Source organism: Giraffa tippelskirchi, chromosome 6, assembly GCF_054371585.1.
Source record: "Giraffa tippelskirchi isolate mGirTip1 chromosome 6, T2T-mGirTip1v1.2.pri, whole genome shotgun sequence".
NCBI classification, from domain to species: Eukaryota; Metazoa; Chordata; class Mammalia; order Artiodactyla; family Giraffidae; genus Giraffa; species Giraffa tippelskirchi.
In genome coordinates, this window is record NC_137280.1 from 128,632,822 (window position 1) to 128,648,708 (window position 15,887).

Below are 15,887 nucleotides of genomic sequence, written 5' to 3' on the forward strand. Positions count from 1 at the left end.
GGGTCCCACATGCCGCAGAACAACTAATCCTGTGGGCTGCAGCTACTGAGCCTCATGCCACAACTAGAGAGTCCATGAGCCAGAGTGAAAGGTCCCGCATGAGGCAATGAAGATCCACATGCCTCAACTATGACCCCATGCAGCCAAATAAATTTTTTTTCAAAGTTCCCGAGTGTCCATTCTGTGCCACATGTTTGTATAGCTCTAGGGACATAGCAGTGAAAAAGAAGAGAAAAAAAAAAGAAGTAAAAATCTGCCCTCCTGGAGCTTACGTTCTTTTTTTTTAATATAAATTTATTAATTTTAATTGGAGGCTAATAACTTTACAATATTGTAGTGGTTTTGTCAAAGTTAGAACCTGAGAGAGAATTTGATCCAGCCTAATGCAGTGAGGAGCAGAATACCAGTTTTCTCCTAAACTCTGAAGGCACATTAACCAAGCGGTTGGAGCAAACCCTATGAAGCCGGGGTTGAATCAGCATCCTGTATTTCCTAGTGATATCCTTGTTTTCTTCCTCTGTAAAAAAAAAATGGGGTTAATAATAGGAATACTTGCCCCGAAGGGACTTTTTTTTTTTAGGACTGAAGGAAATATTGCACATAGACTGACTACTATAGCATCTCCTACAGAACAGAAACTTGGTAAAATATTGCTGTGATTGATTGTGGTGGTAGTGATGAATGATGATGTTAATAGATTCTAGACAAATATTACAACCAAAAAGAGGGTAACATTTTAACTTAGGAGAAGAAGACTGGAGGCAGAACAGTCAGTGTTTAATTTTAGAACCCAGGGCTTTTTCATTTGGGAAGTGTGCCTGGTCTCAAAAGAGATTTTTAAAAATAGATTAAACTGGAGTGCCAGCTGACCTGAGGAGTTTTCAAGGCTGGTGACCACAATTGCATGAGCCCTTTTTCCTAGTATCTCTGCAAGTCCTTGCCAAGGAGGTGCCTGGTTTGTGGAGCAGCAGAATTGATATTCACCACATCAGAGGGAGCTCTCCTGCCACCTGTGCACTGCCCATCTCCCTCCTCCCAAAGAGGCGTAGCACTCTTGTGAGAGATCCCAACAGCCTACCAGGAGCTGCTCTCTAGGAAAGAAGACAGTAACATTAGCACCTGACTCTGAGTTGTGATCTGGAGAAGGTTTAGAAATTTTGGCTCAGTAGTTGGTTGTAAATCTGGGCATTCAGATTGTCTTGTTAGGTAATTCTATGCACATTATTCAGTTTGTTTAAGAATTTCCAAACTTCACACAAAAAATAAACAAATGGAACCTAATTAAACTTAAAAGCATTTGCACAATGAAGGAAACTATAAGCAAGGTGAAAAGGCAGCCTTCAGAATGGGAGAAAATAATAGCAAATGAAGCAACCGACAAAGAATTAATCTCTAAAATACAGATGCAGCTCATGCAGCTCAATACTAGAAAAATAAATGACCTAATCAAAAAATGGGCCAAAGAACTGAACAGACATTTCTCCAAAGACATATAGGAGGCTAGCAAACACATGAAAAGATGCTCAGCATCACTCATTATTAGAGAAATGCAAATCAAAACCACTATGAAGTACCATCTCACACCAGTCAAAATGGCTCTCATCAAAAAGTCTATAAACAATAAATGCTGGAGAGGGTGTGGATAAAAGGGAACGCTCTTACATTGTTGGTGGGAATGCGAACTAGTACAGCCACTATGGAGAACAGTGTGGAGATTCCTCAAAAAACTGGAAATAGAACTGCCATACCACCCAGCAATCCCATTGCGGGGCATACACAACGAGAAAACCAGAATCGAAAGAGACACGTGTACCCCAGTGTTCATCGCAGCAGTGTTTACAATAGCCAGGACATGGAAGCAACCTAGGTGTCCATCGGCAGACGAATGGATTAGAAAGCTGTGGTACATATACACAATGGAATATTACTCAGCTATAAAAAATAATGTATTTGAGTCAGCTCTAATGAAGTGGATGAAACTGGAGCCTATTATACAGAGTGAAGTAAGTCAGAGAGAAACACCAATACAGTATATTAATGCATGTATATGTAATTTAGAAAGACAGTAATGATGACCCTATATCCAAGACAGCAAAAGAGACACAGATGTAAAAAACAGACTTCTGGACTATGTGGGAAAAGGCGAGGGTGGGATGATATGAGAGAATAGCATAGAAACATGTATATCACCATATGTAAAATAAAAGACCAGTGCAAGTTTGATGCATGAAGCAGGGCATTCAAAGCTGGTGCTCTGGGACAACCCAGAGGAATGGTTGGAAGGGATATGGGAGGGGAGTTCATGATGGTGGGACACACGTGCATGGCTGATTCATGTCGATGTATGGCAAAAACCACCATAATATTGTATAGTAATTAGCCTCCAATTAAAATAAATAAATAAATTAAAAAAAATTTTCAAACCTCAAAAGCCTGGATTGGTTTAACACTCTCTGCTGGCATACGTCATAAATACTCTGCATTGTCATTTAGAGCAACACAATCTGGCAGCTTCTACACTTGCTAATTAATAAATCCTTAGGTGTTAAAGATGGGAAAGTGTATGTCATTTACGTTCCATCAGTGAGTTGTGGACCTAGGACAAATTCACCTTCACTGCAGTCTGCTAACATCTTTCTTCAAGGACATAGGAAGACCTCCAGTAAAGCATTTAACCTTCCTGTGTCTGAGCCTCCTCAACTATGAAATAGTACTCACATCTGTCCAGACACTCTTGTGAGACAATTAAGATAATAGATCTGAACCCTCCAGTTAGAATAATAAATGTCTCTCAATTTTCACAGAGAACTGATGGCACAGATCTTTTTCTCTCTGTAGTATGGTTTTTTAATCCTTCCATCTTATCTTCTCAGTGACATCAGCTTAAGACTGTCTATTCCATCTCTACACATTGTTTCCATAGTTCTTTGCATGATATTTAATTGTTTTTTTTTCTTTAATAAAACTTTGAGTAACTTCTTTGTATCAGACTCTGTGTAGCTGTAAAACTTTTTCTCTTTTTGGGTGCAACTCCTTCCATATTTCTTAGCTGCTTCAGGGGCAGAGTCCAGATGGAGAGGTGGCTAATTAAGGTGAAGAGTGTTTTCACTTACATGGATGGTATTTTTTTAAAGGAGTAAGTTTTTAATTTTAAAACTGTTTTAGATTTAAAGAAAAGTTGCAAAGATGGTATATAGTTCTCATACAGCCCTCACCCAATTTTCCCTCATGTTAACACCTTACATTATTATACAGGACACTTGTCACAGCTAAGACAGCAACATGGTTACCTTGCTATTAACCAAACTCACACTTTATTCAGATTTCACATTTCCCCACTAATGTCCAATTTCTGTTCTCGGTTCTCATTCAAGATATCAGTTACATCCCTAATCTTCTCCAGTCTGTGAAGGTTTCTCAGTCTTTGCTTGTTACTGACGACCTTCACAAATTTAAGGACAACTTGTCAAGTATTTTGCACAATGTCCCTCAGTTTGGGTTTGTCAGATATTTTTCTCCTAATTAGACTGAAGTTGTGAGTTTTTGAGAAGACCACAGGGATGACCACATCATCTCAGGGTAAGTGCTTTGAACATGACTTATTGTTACTGAACCGACTTGGGTCCATTCACCTGCATGCAGTAAAGCCAGTCTACTGAGACTGGATTGTGGTAAAGTGCACTGTTGGTGAAGAGCACAAAGCAAGGAGTCCAGACAGCTAGTGCTTAAAAGGCTGAACTCAGCAAAGGCTTTCAGGGAAGGTTTTAAAAGACAAGGTAAGGGAAGGTTGTGGGCTATGAGATCAGCTCATGGACCTTTTCCTGATTGGTTTGGTGGTGAGATAATGGGGAGTCAATATTGTCAGATTTCTAATTCCAACCAGCCTGGGGTCTAAGTGCTTGTGGGCAGCAGGCAGTTAACTTCTTCCACCTGGTAGAGGTTTTAGTATCTGCAAAACAGCTCAAAGGATATGGCTGAGAACATTATCTATAGCCCTTGAGGAGGAACTAAATGTTCTTAACTTTGTTTAATGGCTAAAATATTATTATTTTGTCTTGCATGACTGTTTTCCTTTCTACTACATTTGCTCACTTCTCAGATTAAATTTATTCTTTGACTAAAGATTTTCTACAGACAAAAGATAGGCTGAAGACATGTGGGAGATTTGTTCTGGGAAAGGCTCATAGGATCCCACTCAGTTACATTATTACCGGTGGCGTTAATCTTGATTCTCTGGCCAAGGTCATGTTCACCAGGTTCTGCACTGTGAAACTGCTTTTTTTCCCTGTTATATAGTCTGTTCTTCAGAAGTAAGTCACTAAGGTCTGAGTACGTGCGTGCTCAGTTGCTTAGTCATGTCCGCCTCTTTGTAACCCTATATACTGTGGCCTGCCAGGCTCCTCTGTCCATGGGATTATCCCAGTCAGCCACACTCAAAGAGGTGGTGAAGAGATGATGAGCTTTACTTCCTGGTGTATATACATAAATTATTTTGAACTCTTCTGTAAGGAAGATTTGCTTCTTCTCCACTTTAATCTTTCTATCTATCCATCTATTCATTGATTTATATCAGCATGAACTCATGTGTATTTATTTTATATTTTGTGTTGTAATACAATACTCTACTCATGATTTATTTTGTTGCTCAATTGTTCCACCTCCAGCCATTGGCAGCTTTTATAGATTGGCTCTTGTGTCCCTTTGACAAGCCCCACCCTTTGATTTTTGAGTATTTCTTTACTTTTACACACTAAGACGCTAAGAGATGCTCTGGGCTCACCTTGCATTCTTCATGCTCTGGCTTGAGAATGAGCCATTTCTTAGGAGCCCTGATTTATTTTACTGGAGAAAGGTGTTAGAAACTAGGGTCTGGGTGCTTGTCGTGCTTGCTGTTACTCCAAGCTTGAAATCTCTGTGCATTGGAAGCTTAGTAGCTGGTCACTCTCTTAAAACATACTTGTGGGTTTCTCAGAGGTTCCTCCACTGGAGCCATTCAACAGTGGTTACTTTAGTGGCAGTGGGGACCGTTGATGATTTCTAAATACAGCATGATAACGAAAACTGCCTTCTAGTAACATTACCTGTATAGAAATTTGGGGGATGATATGGAGTAGAGAGGAGAATGAAATAGGCAGGACAGTCAGGAAATTAATGGAGTAGTTAGTATTATGAAAAAAAAATCTGAACAAGGATGATTACTGTGAAAATCAAAAGAGGGAGACAGTTATAAGAAATATCTACTGAGAGTATTGACGATGGATATTTGCAGCTACTTCCTGCCATGATTGTGCAGTTTAAGGATTTTTTGATACCCAATTCTGCTGTTACTACAATATATGAGCCAAGACAGTTTTTAACCTCAGTCAGACTCTCAGGTCATTTACAATGGGAGACTAACAGTGTGATTCCTATAGTCTGCAGATCTTGAAGCTCAAGTCTTAAGACTGGGTTTCTCATTGCTTCTATATTTTAGTAACATAGAACATTTTGCTGTTTTCCTCTAGGGAAATAGTAGATGGATTCAGGCAGGATGTATGACTGGACCCCAAATGATGACTTTAAATTGCTCTCATAATACTTATCTTTTATTTGCCCATTTTCTGTATCTTCTAAGAGAAAAGATGCATTAATAGAAAAGTACATGGGGATGTGCCATATAAGAGTCTTAGATAGCTCTTCCTGAGATATAGATCTGGGTCCTCTCTAGCCCAAACATACAATTTGTTTTTCTGATGAATACAAGGGACTTAAAATGGCTATGTAAGTAGTTTTCCTTTGTTCCTCTAGGACCTTTCTTGCTAACCAAAATGCAGTCCACAGAGGTGCAACAGAAGTTTCACTTAGGAGCTTTCTAGAAGTTCTGCTTCCGTGTACTGTATAGAATCTACTTAAAGATAAGATCCCTGAATCATCCAGATGCATATTAAAGTTTGAGATGCAGTGGTCTAGACCACTGGTTCACTAATTTGGCTGTACGTGAGAATCATTTGAGGAGCTTTACAAAACACTATGCTTGGGTTTATCTCCACAGCTTTTGATGTAATAGGTATTGAATGTGACCTGAGTATTTGACTTTTTAAAACCTTCCAATACTTCAGGGTTGGCGTAGTAGATATCACCACTTCAGGGTGAAGATTAGAAGGCCATAAAATAGTATACTTGGCCATCTAATGGAAAGAGTCGACTGATTGGAAAAGACCCTGATGCTGGGAAGGATTGAAGGCAAAAGGAGAAAGGGAGCGGCAGAGGATGAGATGGTTGGATGGCATCACTAACTCAAAGGACATGTGTTTGAACAAATTCTGAGAGACAGTGAAGGACAGGGAAGCCTGGCCTGCTTCAGTTCATGGGGTTGCAAAGAGTTGGACACTACTGAGCGACTGAACAACAACACAAGGAAAAAAAAAAAAACTCGACTTGAGTAAGACTAGTACTCAGTTCATATGATATCACCACTATTGGTCCAAAAACCTGGCTTGTGGCACACAATATAGTAACACTGGGCATAGTATTCTTTTTCTGTTAATGAAACTACATATGCAGACCATCAAATTGCTGACCAGAAGGGTCCTAAAAATATCACCTTCAGAGCCACAGGTCATTGCATGCAGATTTGAGATGGGTTCATGTGGCTCATCCCTTGTTGTGGACATTTGAGCATCTGACACCCCTAAATTAAGAACAGAAAAATCACTTTAAACAGAACCAACCCAATTGCCCCAGGGATATGGGGTCATGGATGTCACTGAAACTGTGCAGTCATTCTGTCACACTGAAGGCTAGTGACTGGTTTAGAACCGGCTGGTTGTGTCACCCAGATGGCACAACATGGGACCTACACTGGACCCAGGGGTTGTGTGGCAAGATCTTTGGTCTTGGCTTCCACCTGAGTGGCTGAACAGCTTGCATTCTAAATTTCTCTGGCCACAGGGGAGAATCCACCCTATCTTGAAAATTGCCAGCCTCCCTCTTCTCAAGGCTAGGCGAACAACTTCCTTCTTACTCTCTCTCTCTTTTTTGCATTTAAGGAAAGATTTTATTTTCAATTAATTTTATTGGAATATAGTTTGTGTTATTTTCTACTGTCTAGGAGAATTAACCCACTACACATACACATATATCCCCTCTTTTTGACTTGCTTCCCACTCAGGTCACCACAGAGAATTGAGTGGAGTTCCCTGTGCTATACAGCAGGTTCTCATTAGTTGTCTGTTTTATACATAGTATCAATAGTGTGTATGCCTCAACTCCAATTTCCCAGTTCTTCCCACACTCCCTTTTCTCCTTGGTATCCATACACATGTTCTCTACATCTGTGTCTCTATTTCTGCTTTGTACATAGGACCATATATACCCAAGGATCTCACTGAGAAGGTTCTCTTTTTGACTGGTGTGATCATCTGAAGGCTTTGCCCTCTATAGTGTCCTGCAGAACAATGTAACATACACAGAAGCCCTTAATAAATTCACTCAACGAGCCTTAAATGATAGCCAGCAAATAGTGAAATGTCTCTAATAAGAAAATCTGTCATTCAAAATAGGATAACCCAACAGGAGAGGGGGACTTCTAACACCAATAAACAATTCTGGGATACCAGCTGGTTCAATTCATTTGCTAGAGCATCTGACAGAACTCAGGAAAACACCTTACTTACGAGATTTACCGGTTTATTAATAAAGGTTATAATTCAGAAACAGCTAGGTAGAAGAGATGCACACGGCAGGGAGTGTGGGAAGGGCACAGGGATTCCATGCCCTCTCCATTCCCATCACTTTCCCCAAATCTCCACGTGGTCATTAACCTCTCCGAATCCCATTCTTTGGGGCTTCTGTAGAGGTATCATTACAGAGGCATGATTGATGAAAACATTGGCCACCGAAACCGAATCAACCTCAAGTCCCTCTTTTCCTCTCTGGAGGTCAAGGGGGTGGGACTGAAACTCCCAAACCTCTAAGCCGGTAGGTAGTTCTTCTGGCAACCAGCTCCCTTTCTTTAAGGAGGAGCCAATAGTCATTAATATAATAAAAGACACCTTCCTTCTCTGCTTTCCCCCATCACTTAGGAAATTCCAAGAAGTTTAGAGTTCTGTGCCAGAAACTGGGACAGAGATTCAATATATATTTCTTACTATAAATTACAGTATTGTCAATGGCCTTAGACATTATTAGTGCCTTGCAGGGATGCACCTGTGCCATTATCCAAACAGTGTTGTGTGTTTATACTTGATGAGTCTCCTAATATATCATCTTTGTTAAATCACATGAGGGCACGGTGAATACCCTAAGTGATCAGACTACCAGCCTCCTAAGTCAATGATTCTGATCACAGGGCTCTTGGTGGGGAAAAAAAAAGAGTTATTTATCTTGGGAATTACTATTATAATCTGAATTTTCTCTTATTTGTGCCTACACAATTGCTGTGGCCTCTACCTCCAATGCAGCCACTACCAGGAGCCACCTCCAAGCTAATGAAACCCCATGCTGATCACTCAGGGGGGCGTGAAAAATTGTGAGAGCTGGATCCAAGGAGAAAAATGTTGGCGGAGATCCTAGAGAGGTTGCACCTGCCTGTTGCGCCTGAGGCTGATCCACAGAAGCTCCCTAGACCCGCTCCACCCTTGGAATGTAAGCTCCGCCCACCGCTCCGGCAGCCCTTTACCAGGGGGCAGCCTGCAGGGAGCGCTGAACTATTGAAACCACCTGGGGCAGTCAGGCCTGAAACCCCTTAAGCAATCAGTATAAATTTGGAAGATTGGGGGAAGGTGTGGAGACCTCTTATCTTGTGGCCTCGGAGACGGGCCCTGTTTGTTAAGTTCCCGTGTTTCTCAGACCTGCCATCTCGCAGTCCGGATTGACGGCCTCTTTCTGAGTTCTGGCCTTGTCCTCTGAGTGTGGGGGCTGGTTTGCGAGCCGCACACCACTTGAGGGCATTATTTAGATAGCTTTGGGGTGCGGTTTAGTATTTCTTTTTTTAAAAGCTTCCCAAGTAATTTTAATATGCTGCCAGTACTGAGAAACTTTGTTTCTCTTGGAGGCCAGGTCAGAAAACGGTTGTTGCCAAAAGTGGAGTAGAGGCCTTAAGGGACTGAAAGGACTTGCGGAGAGGAAACGCGGAGTGAGCTCTAGGACGGCCAGGTTGCTGCTCTCAATGCGAAGCGAGTTTCCCGCCCCGTTTTCGAGATGAAGAGAACCATATTGTGTAAGTACTAAATATTATCAAACCTCGTGTGAGGCTTTTATTACTTGCTTGACTCCTGGGTAATCTGAATTCTGTGACATTTGCAAGTTTGAAAAGCCCGGAATTATCGATGCATTTCCTGTGTCTTGTTGGAAGCCAAGTGTTAATCATTGTATTGTGTAACTCCTTCAACTCGGCACTTTACAAGTTTTAAGAAGCCTCCAGAAGGGTTCTTCCCGATGCTTGAGAGCACTCCCAGTGTATCTCTGCAAGCTTGCCTTCTCCTGTTGCCTGCAGTGACGTGGCCACTAAACAGGCTTTTCTCAAGTTTTTGCAATCAGCCGGTGTTCTCCTTATAAAACACGAGTTTCAGCTTTTATTTTTAGCGTCTTCTAATACACCCTGATAAATGTTCTTCTCCTAAGGGCTTGTCAAAAGCAAGGGTGATTGATAAACTGTTGCAAAGGAAAGAGAAAAATGTTCTTTCTAATGTCTGCCATTGTGACATATTACATAAATAATGTTCTAAGGCTAATCGGTACTAAATGGATTTTGTATTTTAAATGTTCTCTGCAGCCATCCAGGTGTGAATCACATTGTTTTATCAAAATCATTATGAGGGCCACCTTGACTTGTAAAATCTAGCAAATAAATATGTGAAGGCAAATGGTGCTAGGCATGTGTGGTGGCATCATTAGGACTTTGTTTATTCTGCATGTTCATAAATCATCACTGTGTGTGAAAAGGCTTGCCAGGGAAGAATAAAAGCTTTGTCCTTGGCCATCAGCATTGGCTGGTGGGAGAGATGGTGCTTTCTCAATGTCAGCCGATTGGGGCTTCAGCTGTTCACCTTGTTTATGTTCGCTTCTTTTTTCCTTTATTTCAGGACAGAATTCTTTGTGGCAGAGGTTTCTGAAATGTGTCAGGCAGAGTAATTTTAGGTGGATGTGAGCAAATATTTTGACTTTAGAAGTTGCAATATTTGTCTGTCTTTGCATTAACCCTCCTGATGAAGCCTACTTCCTACCTTCCTTGCCTTCAGAGGTTCAGAAGAAGAAAAAGCTAAAGAGGAATGAAAGAGGGAGTAAAAAAGAGAAGCACTAAGGGAAGTAAAAAGAGAGAGGGATCCAATGCTAGGAAAGGTCTTGGAACCTGGGATCCTGCTAGAGATAAAAGGATTTATAGATGGTGTGTGTGTGTGTGTGTGTGTGTGTGTGTGTGTGTGTGTGTGTGTGTGTGTGTGTGTGTGTGTGTGTGTGTGTGTGTGTGTGTGTGTGTGTGTGTGTGTGTGTGTGTGTTTCAGAAATGTGTGTGTGTGTGTGTTTCAGAAATGTGTGTGTGTGTGTGTTTCAGAAATGTGTGTGTGTGTGTGTGTGTGTGTTTCAGAAATGTGTGTGTGTGTGTGTGTGTGTGTGTTTCAGAAATGGGAAGCCAGAGAGACATAATGACTTATAGATGTAGAGGTGTGTGTGTGTGATTCAGAGACAGAAAACTAGGCAGTGAGACTGGAGTTAAAAAAGATTTTTAACATCATTGGCGACTTAAGGCTACACAGCTTTGTGGGTGTGTATACTAGAGGCATGTGGTAGGGCAACCATATATGTATAATAGAGAAACCTGTGCATTTATTAATGAACATAACTTCCCAGCTCTGAGTTTAAGTCACCCTGTGACTTCAGGACAAATCTTACCCCTTCTGAGCCTCAGTTTTCTCTTCTGTAAGATGTGACAGTTATATTTTAAAAATAGGTTTTATTGTCATTTTATAAAATAATCAATCCTGTATGTTTGCTGTTGTATTTATTTTTTAAATTCTTTATATTCATGGTAAGCAAAATTTGGTTTTCCATTTATTTTAGGTAAGTTTAAGTTACGCTGATTCTACTTGAAAAAAAATTGTCGATGATAATAATAAGAGTTGATGCTTTCCTGGCATTTATTCCTGTGTCTGGCTTTTCATATATTTGTCATTTGGTCACAGTTTGCATAAAGTGCTATTGTACTGCTACTTCACACCCCCAGAGACATAGAGGTTGGATATCGTGCTCATTGTCCCACAGTTCATGAGTAGAGGGAGCATAAGGATGAATCCAGGTGCTCTGGCTCCAACAAAGTGACTCTACCCCATAGTCAGTCTGTTACCTCTAAAGTATCAATATGGGAAGAATTAGTTGGCAAAAACAGGGAGGTTGCTACTCAGCAGGCACTGCTCTACGTTTTACTTGGTATCATGAAACTGTGTGTGTGTGTGTGTGTGTGTTTAATCTAAAGCTTTGTCTAGTATGTAAGATGGCTGTTCAAGAATCCAGTCAAAGGTGAGCAAATGAATGGATATGTTTTCTGTGTCACACTCAGTAGTATCTTCCCAAAGCTCGAATTACATCCTGTCATTCCCCTGGTTAGACTTCTTCAGTGGCTGCCCTTTAAGTTTGCCACAGTACACAAATAAAAATATAGGACACCCAGTTAAAATTGGATTTCAGATAAATAATGATTGTGTTTTTTAAAATTTTTATTTAAATTTAAATTGTTTATTTTAAATTCAAATAAATGCAATCGGCTTCTTGTTTACAGCTTAATTCTCCAGCTTCTTCTTATACCATTTCCCATGTAGATGTTGTGTTTACCCATGTCTGGATATTGGCAGTTCCCTGAATATATATTTTCTGTAATCTTCTGAGCTTTTCACATGCTGTACTCCTTAACACACTACCCATCAGCTAAGTTTTTCATCAGATAAGATGTTATATACCTCCTTAGTCTAGGTTAGAGGCCACCATGCTTGCTGTTCTCCGACCAGAAATCTTATTACACTGTGTGTGTGCTCAGTCGTGTCTCTTTGAGATCCCATGGGCTATAGCCGGCCAGGCTCCTCTATCCATGGGATTTCCCAGGCAAGAAATCCTGGAGTGGGTTGTCATTTCCTTCTCCAGGGGATCTTCCCTACTCAGGGATTTAACCTGTGTCTCCTGCATCTCCTGCATCGGCAGGTGGATTCTTTATCATTGAGCCACCTGGGAAGCCCATTACACTGTGTAGTAATTGCCTATTTACCTGTTTATCTCTCTCTCTAGCCTTCATGCTCTTTGAAGGCAGGGGCCATATACATCTTGCATCCCTGCTGTATGCCCAAGGTATGACCTAAAACAATATTTGTGGAAGAAAATCTACTTGAAACTTTACATATGGAGCAAGTTCAGATCTGGACTATTTTGTTGATTCAGAAAACAAGTGGCTGACAGTATATGTAGGAGAAAATGAGTATTGATGCGTGTCTCTATTCTGCATGTTTTGCTCATCTAAGATCTATTTTTCACATGAATATATTTAACATTAGAGACAAAGCTCTGATTTTTTTTTCAAGCGGAATGCATATTATGGGCTGCTTTTAGAAGCAGCATCTATTTTGCTCAAACCAATGATGCATAAAATTATATTTTAATCATCCCAATAAGTCATCACAACTTCATAGCTTATTTGTCAATTTCTACAGAATTTAACATCAAGCTGTCATTGACCCAGTTGATTCTATGTCTGTATATTACATGAGAAGGATAAACCCTACAAAAGAACTAGGCTGGATAGTCCATAGTGCTGAGCTATTTATGCATCTCAGGCACATTCTTGGCAAATATCTACCCAGAACTTAGATTGTCAGTGGGTGATCATTAAGGTAGCCATTTTTTCATAGAGGTCTGTCTTGGGAATTGGTTGTGATTGTCCCATACTACTGCAGCTCTGGTACTTTCATCATACTGAATGTGACTGTTATTGTTTGGTTGCTAAGCCCTGTCCAACTCTTTGTGAGCCCATGGACTGTAGCCCACCAGGCCCTTCTGTCCATGGGATTTCCCAGGCAAGAATACTGGAGTGGGTTGCCATTTCCTTCTCCAGTGGATCTTCCCGACCCAGTGATTGAACCTGTTTCCTGCTTGGCCAGCAGATTCTTTGCCACTGAACCACCTGGGAAGCCCCTGGAGGTTAGGGCTGGCTTAAAAAAAGAAACGAGATTTTGAGTCAGTGATTGCTCTGAGAACTTTCTGGTTTTGTTATTCTGTGAGCCTCATTTATCTTTTGTTGTAAAGTTGGGCTCCTAAAACCTGCTTTTAGAAGACTGCTACTCTAGGTTTCTAGCTTAATTTTTTAAACTTTAGCCAAATTCATTAGAAAATGTTGCTTCTCAGTTTTTTGTCTGCTTCCCTGTCTTTTTTTGTTTGTTTTTCTCTTCTTGCATATGTACATTCAAACACACAAAGAGCAGTGGGAAATTTAAATGAAATCCCCTCTGGAGGTGGTGGTAGTTTAGTCCCTAAGTTCTGTCTGACTCTTGAAACCCCATGGACTGTAGGCTCCTCTGTCCATGAGATTTCCAGGCAAGAATACTGGAGTTGGTTGCCATTTTTTCCTCCAAGGGATCTTCCCAACCCAGGGATCGAACCCCGGTCTCCTGCACTGAAGGTGGATTCTTTACCAACTGAGCTCCCTGTGCCTTGGATCAAATACTGGTTCAAAGCAACCGTATGTGAACTTAACATTAGCCTTTGTCTTGGTTTCACAATAACTATTTTATTATTTTAGGATGTATAAATACCAATGAACCTAGTGAAACAGGTCACTTATATTCTTATTGTTACCCCGAGTGGTGTCAAATGAACTTGACTATTCTTTGTGATGCTTGATGCACTGAGAATTTCATAGGCCTAGGAAGGAAGACAATGGAGCTGATGGAGATATAATCACTATTTCTCTATATTTCCACATATCTCTGTAATAAAATTCTACACATGTCTTTTTCTTGCAGCCTTTATAAACCTGCTGAAAATACAAGGGTCTAAATTTCTATTATCAGATCCCTCAGCTGAGAAAGTATGTGTCTAATACTGTTTATAATGATTTGCTTCTAATAATGAAAGTTTGAAAAGAGCATAACTGTCCAAAAATAGTGCCTGTACTTCACAAAACTTATGACTTAGGAGGGCCATCAGAAAATAGGTCGAATACAGATGTATTTTGAGAGTCCCTGGTTCTTCTTATAATACCTGCTCTTAGGACCAAGTAGACCAATATCTGAAGACATGTCTGAAGCCCAGGCATAGTACACTGATTAGAAAGTTCTGAATTTTATCTATCTATCTATCTATATGTAATGGAATATTTATAGCTGGCCAAAAATGATTATATTGATTTAAATGTGTTAGCATTAAAAATGTCTACAGCAGATTATATCGGAGAAAAAAGGGTTAAAGTTGAATGTGTTTAGTTCATACAACTTATTCAGCTGAGTATGCCTAAAAAAATGTCTAGAGGAAAAGTCACCAGTATTTTACTACTAAGTGAATTCTGAGTGCTATTTTAAACTGTCTTTTTTCATGTATTTGGGGGATTTAAAACCTTTCCCCAAATAATAATCCTCTGTGTAGGCACTTCCCTGATGGTCCAGTGGTTAAGAATCTGCCTTCGAATGCAGGGGGTACAGGTTTGATCCTGATTGGGAAACTAAGATCCCACATGCCACGGGGCAAAGAAGCCCTTGAGCACCACAACTAGAGACACCCATGCCCTGCAACGAAGACCCAGCGTAGCCAAAACCCAAAAGAAGTCCTCTATGCCTTAAATCAGGAGTGGGGTTCCACATTCTTTGGTTGGCAATGAGTTCTTCCTCCTCCATCGTACTTCTTGATCTTTGAAGGGTCGACTTCACTTTCCTAGGGGTGGGCCAGGATTCCTTCAAACCATTGCTCTTACCAGTGATTAATTTGGGACGTTGTGTCTACGGTAATGAGAATATGTCAGTTTTTAGGCCTCAGAGATTAGTTTAGAATTGGGAGTCTGACTTAGTTTGGAATGGGAAATGGGAGTAAGTTTCTGGAAAAGTTTCCTTAAAATAGAGACTTCAGGAGATGATCATCTCTTCTTTCTCTGGACTTTTTTTTTAGTTGTTAGTGGGTCATTTTGACTGAACATTGAACCAGAGCTAAGAGAATTGAAAAGAAGTTAGAATCTCTAATTGAAACTCCAGAATCAAATCTTATTTTACTCATTTTCCCTTAGCTTGATAAATAGTTTGATTCCTTATAGTTGAAAACATTTTAATAGATTCATCACTTGTTTAGAGGCAAGACTAGAGTTATTTCCCATCCACAAAGGCAAGTAAAGAGGTTCTTTATCAGGTGTGGCAAGATATATGTATATCCCATATATATAGATTTTTGTCATTTCTATCTAATGTGTGTGTATATGTGTATATATACATATATTTGTACACACACATGTACTTTGGCCATCTTAGTATGTTGAAAAATAGAGAATGTTTTTTGCTGTACATCACATATGTAATTTTATTTTTATTTATTTATTTATTTTTAATTAGTTTATTTATCTATTTTTTAACTTTACAATATTGTATTTGCTTTGCCATCCATTGACATGAATCCACCATGGGTGTACATGTTTTCCCCCTCCAGAACCCCCTCCCCCTTCCCTCCCCATCCCATCCCTCTGGGTCATCCCGGCGTACCAGCCCCGAGCGCCCTGTATCATGCATCGAACCTGGACTGGCGATTCGCCTCACACATGATAATTTACATGCTTCAGTGCCATTCTCCCATATCACCCCGCCCTCGCCATCTCCCATAGAGTCCATAATACTGTTCTATTTATCTGTGTCTCTTTTGATGTCTCGCTTACAGGGTTATCTTTACCGATTAAC

The 15,887-nt window shown here is 40.3% G+C and overlaps 1 protein-coding gene across 4 annotated transcripts in view; it reads left to right on the forward strand.

Annotated features, from left to right (window-relative positions):
- Nucleotides 1–8,652: 8,652 nt before the first annotated feature.
- The window catches only part of LOC145511529 (uncharacterized), a 636,615-nt gene continuing 629,380 nt past the window's right edge, over nucleotides 8,653–15,887 (forward strand). For 3 of the 4 annotated variants that reach the window (XR_014057918.1, XR_014057919.1, XM_081504979.1), the window contains exon 1: nucleotides 8,657–9,199. The gene's annotated coding sequence lies outside the window, so the exon portion shown is untranslated. Of the gene's footprint in view, nucleotides 9,200–15,887 lie in introns of all 4 variants that reach the window. The other variant, XR_014057920.1, reaches the window with a different exon arrangement.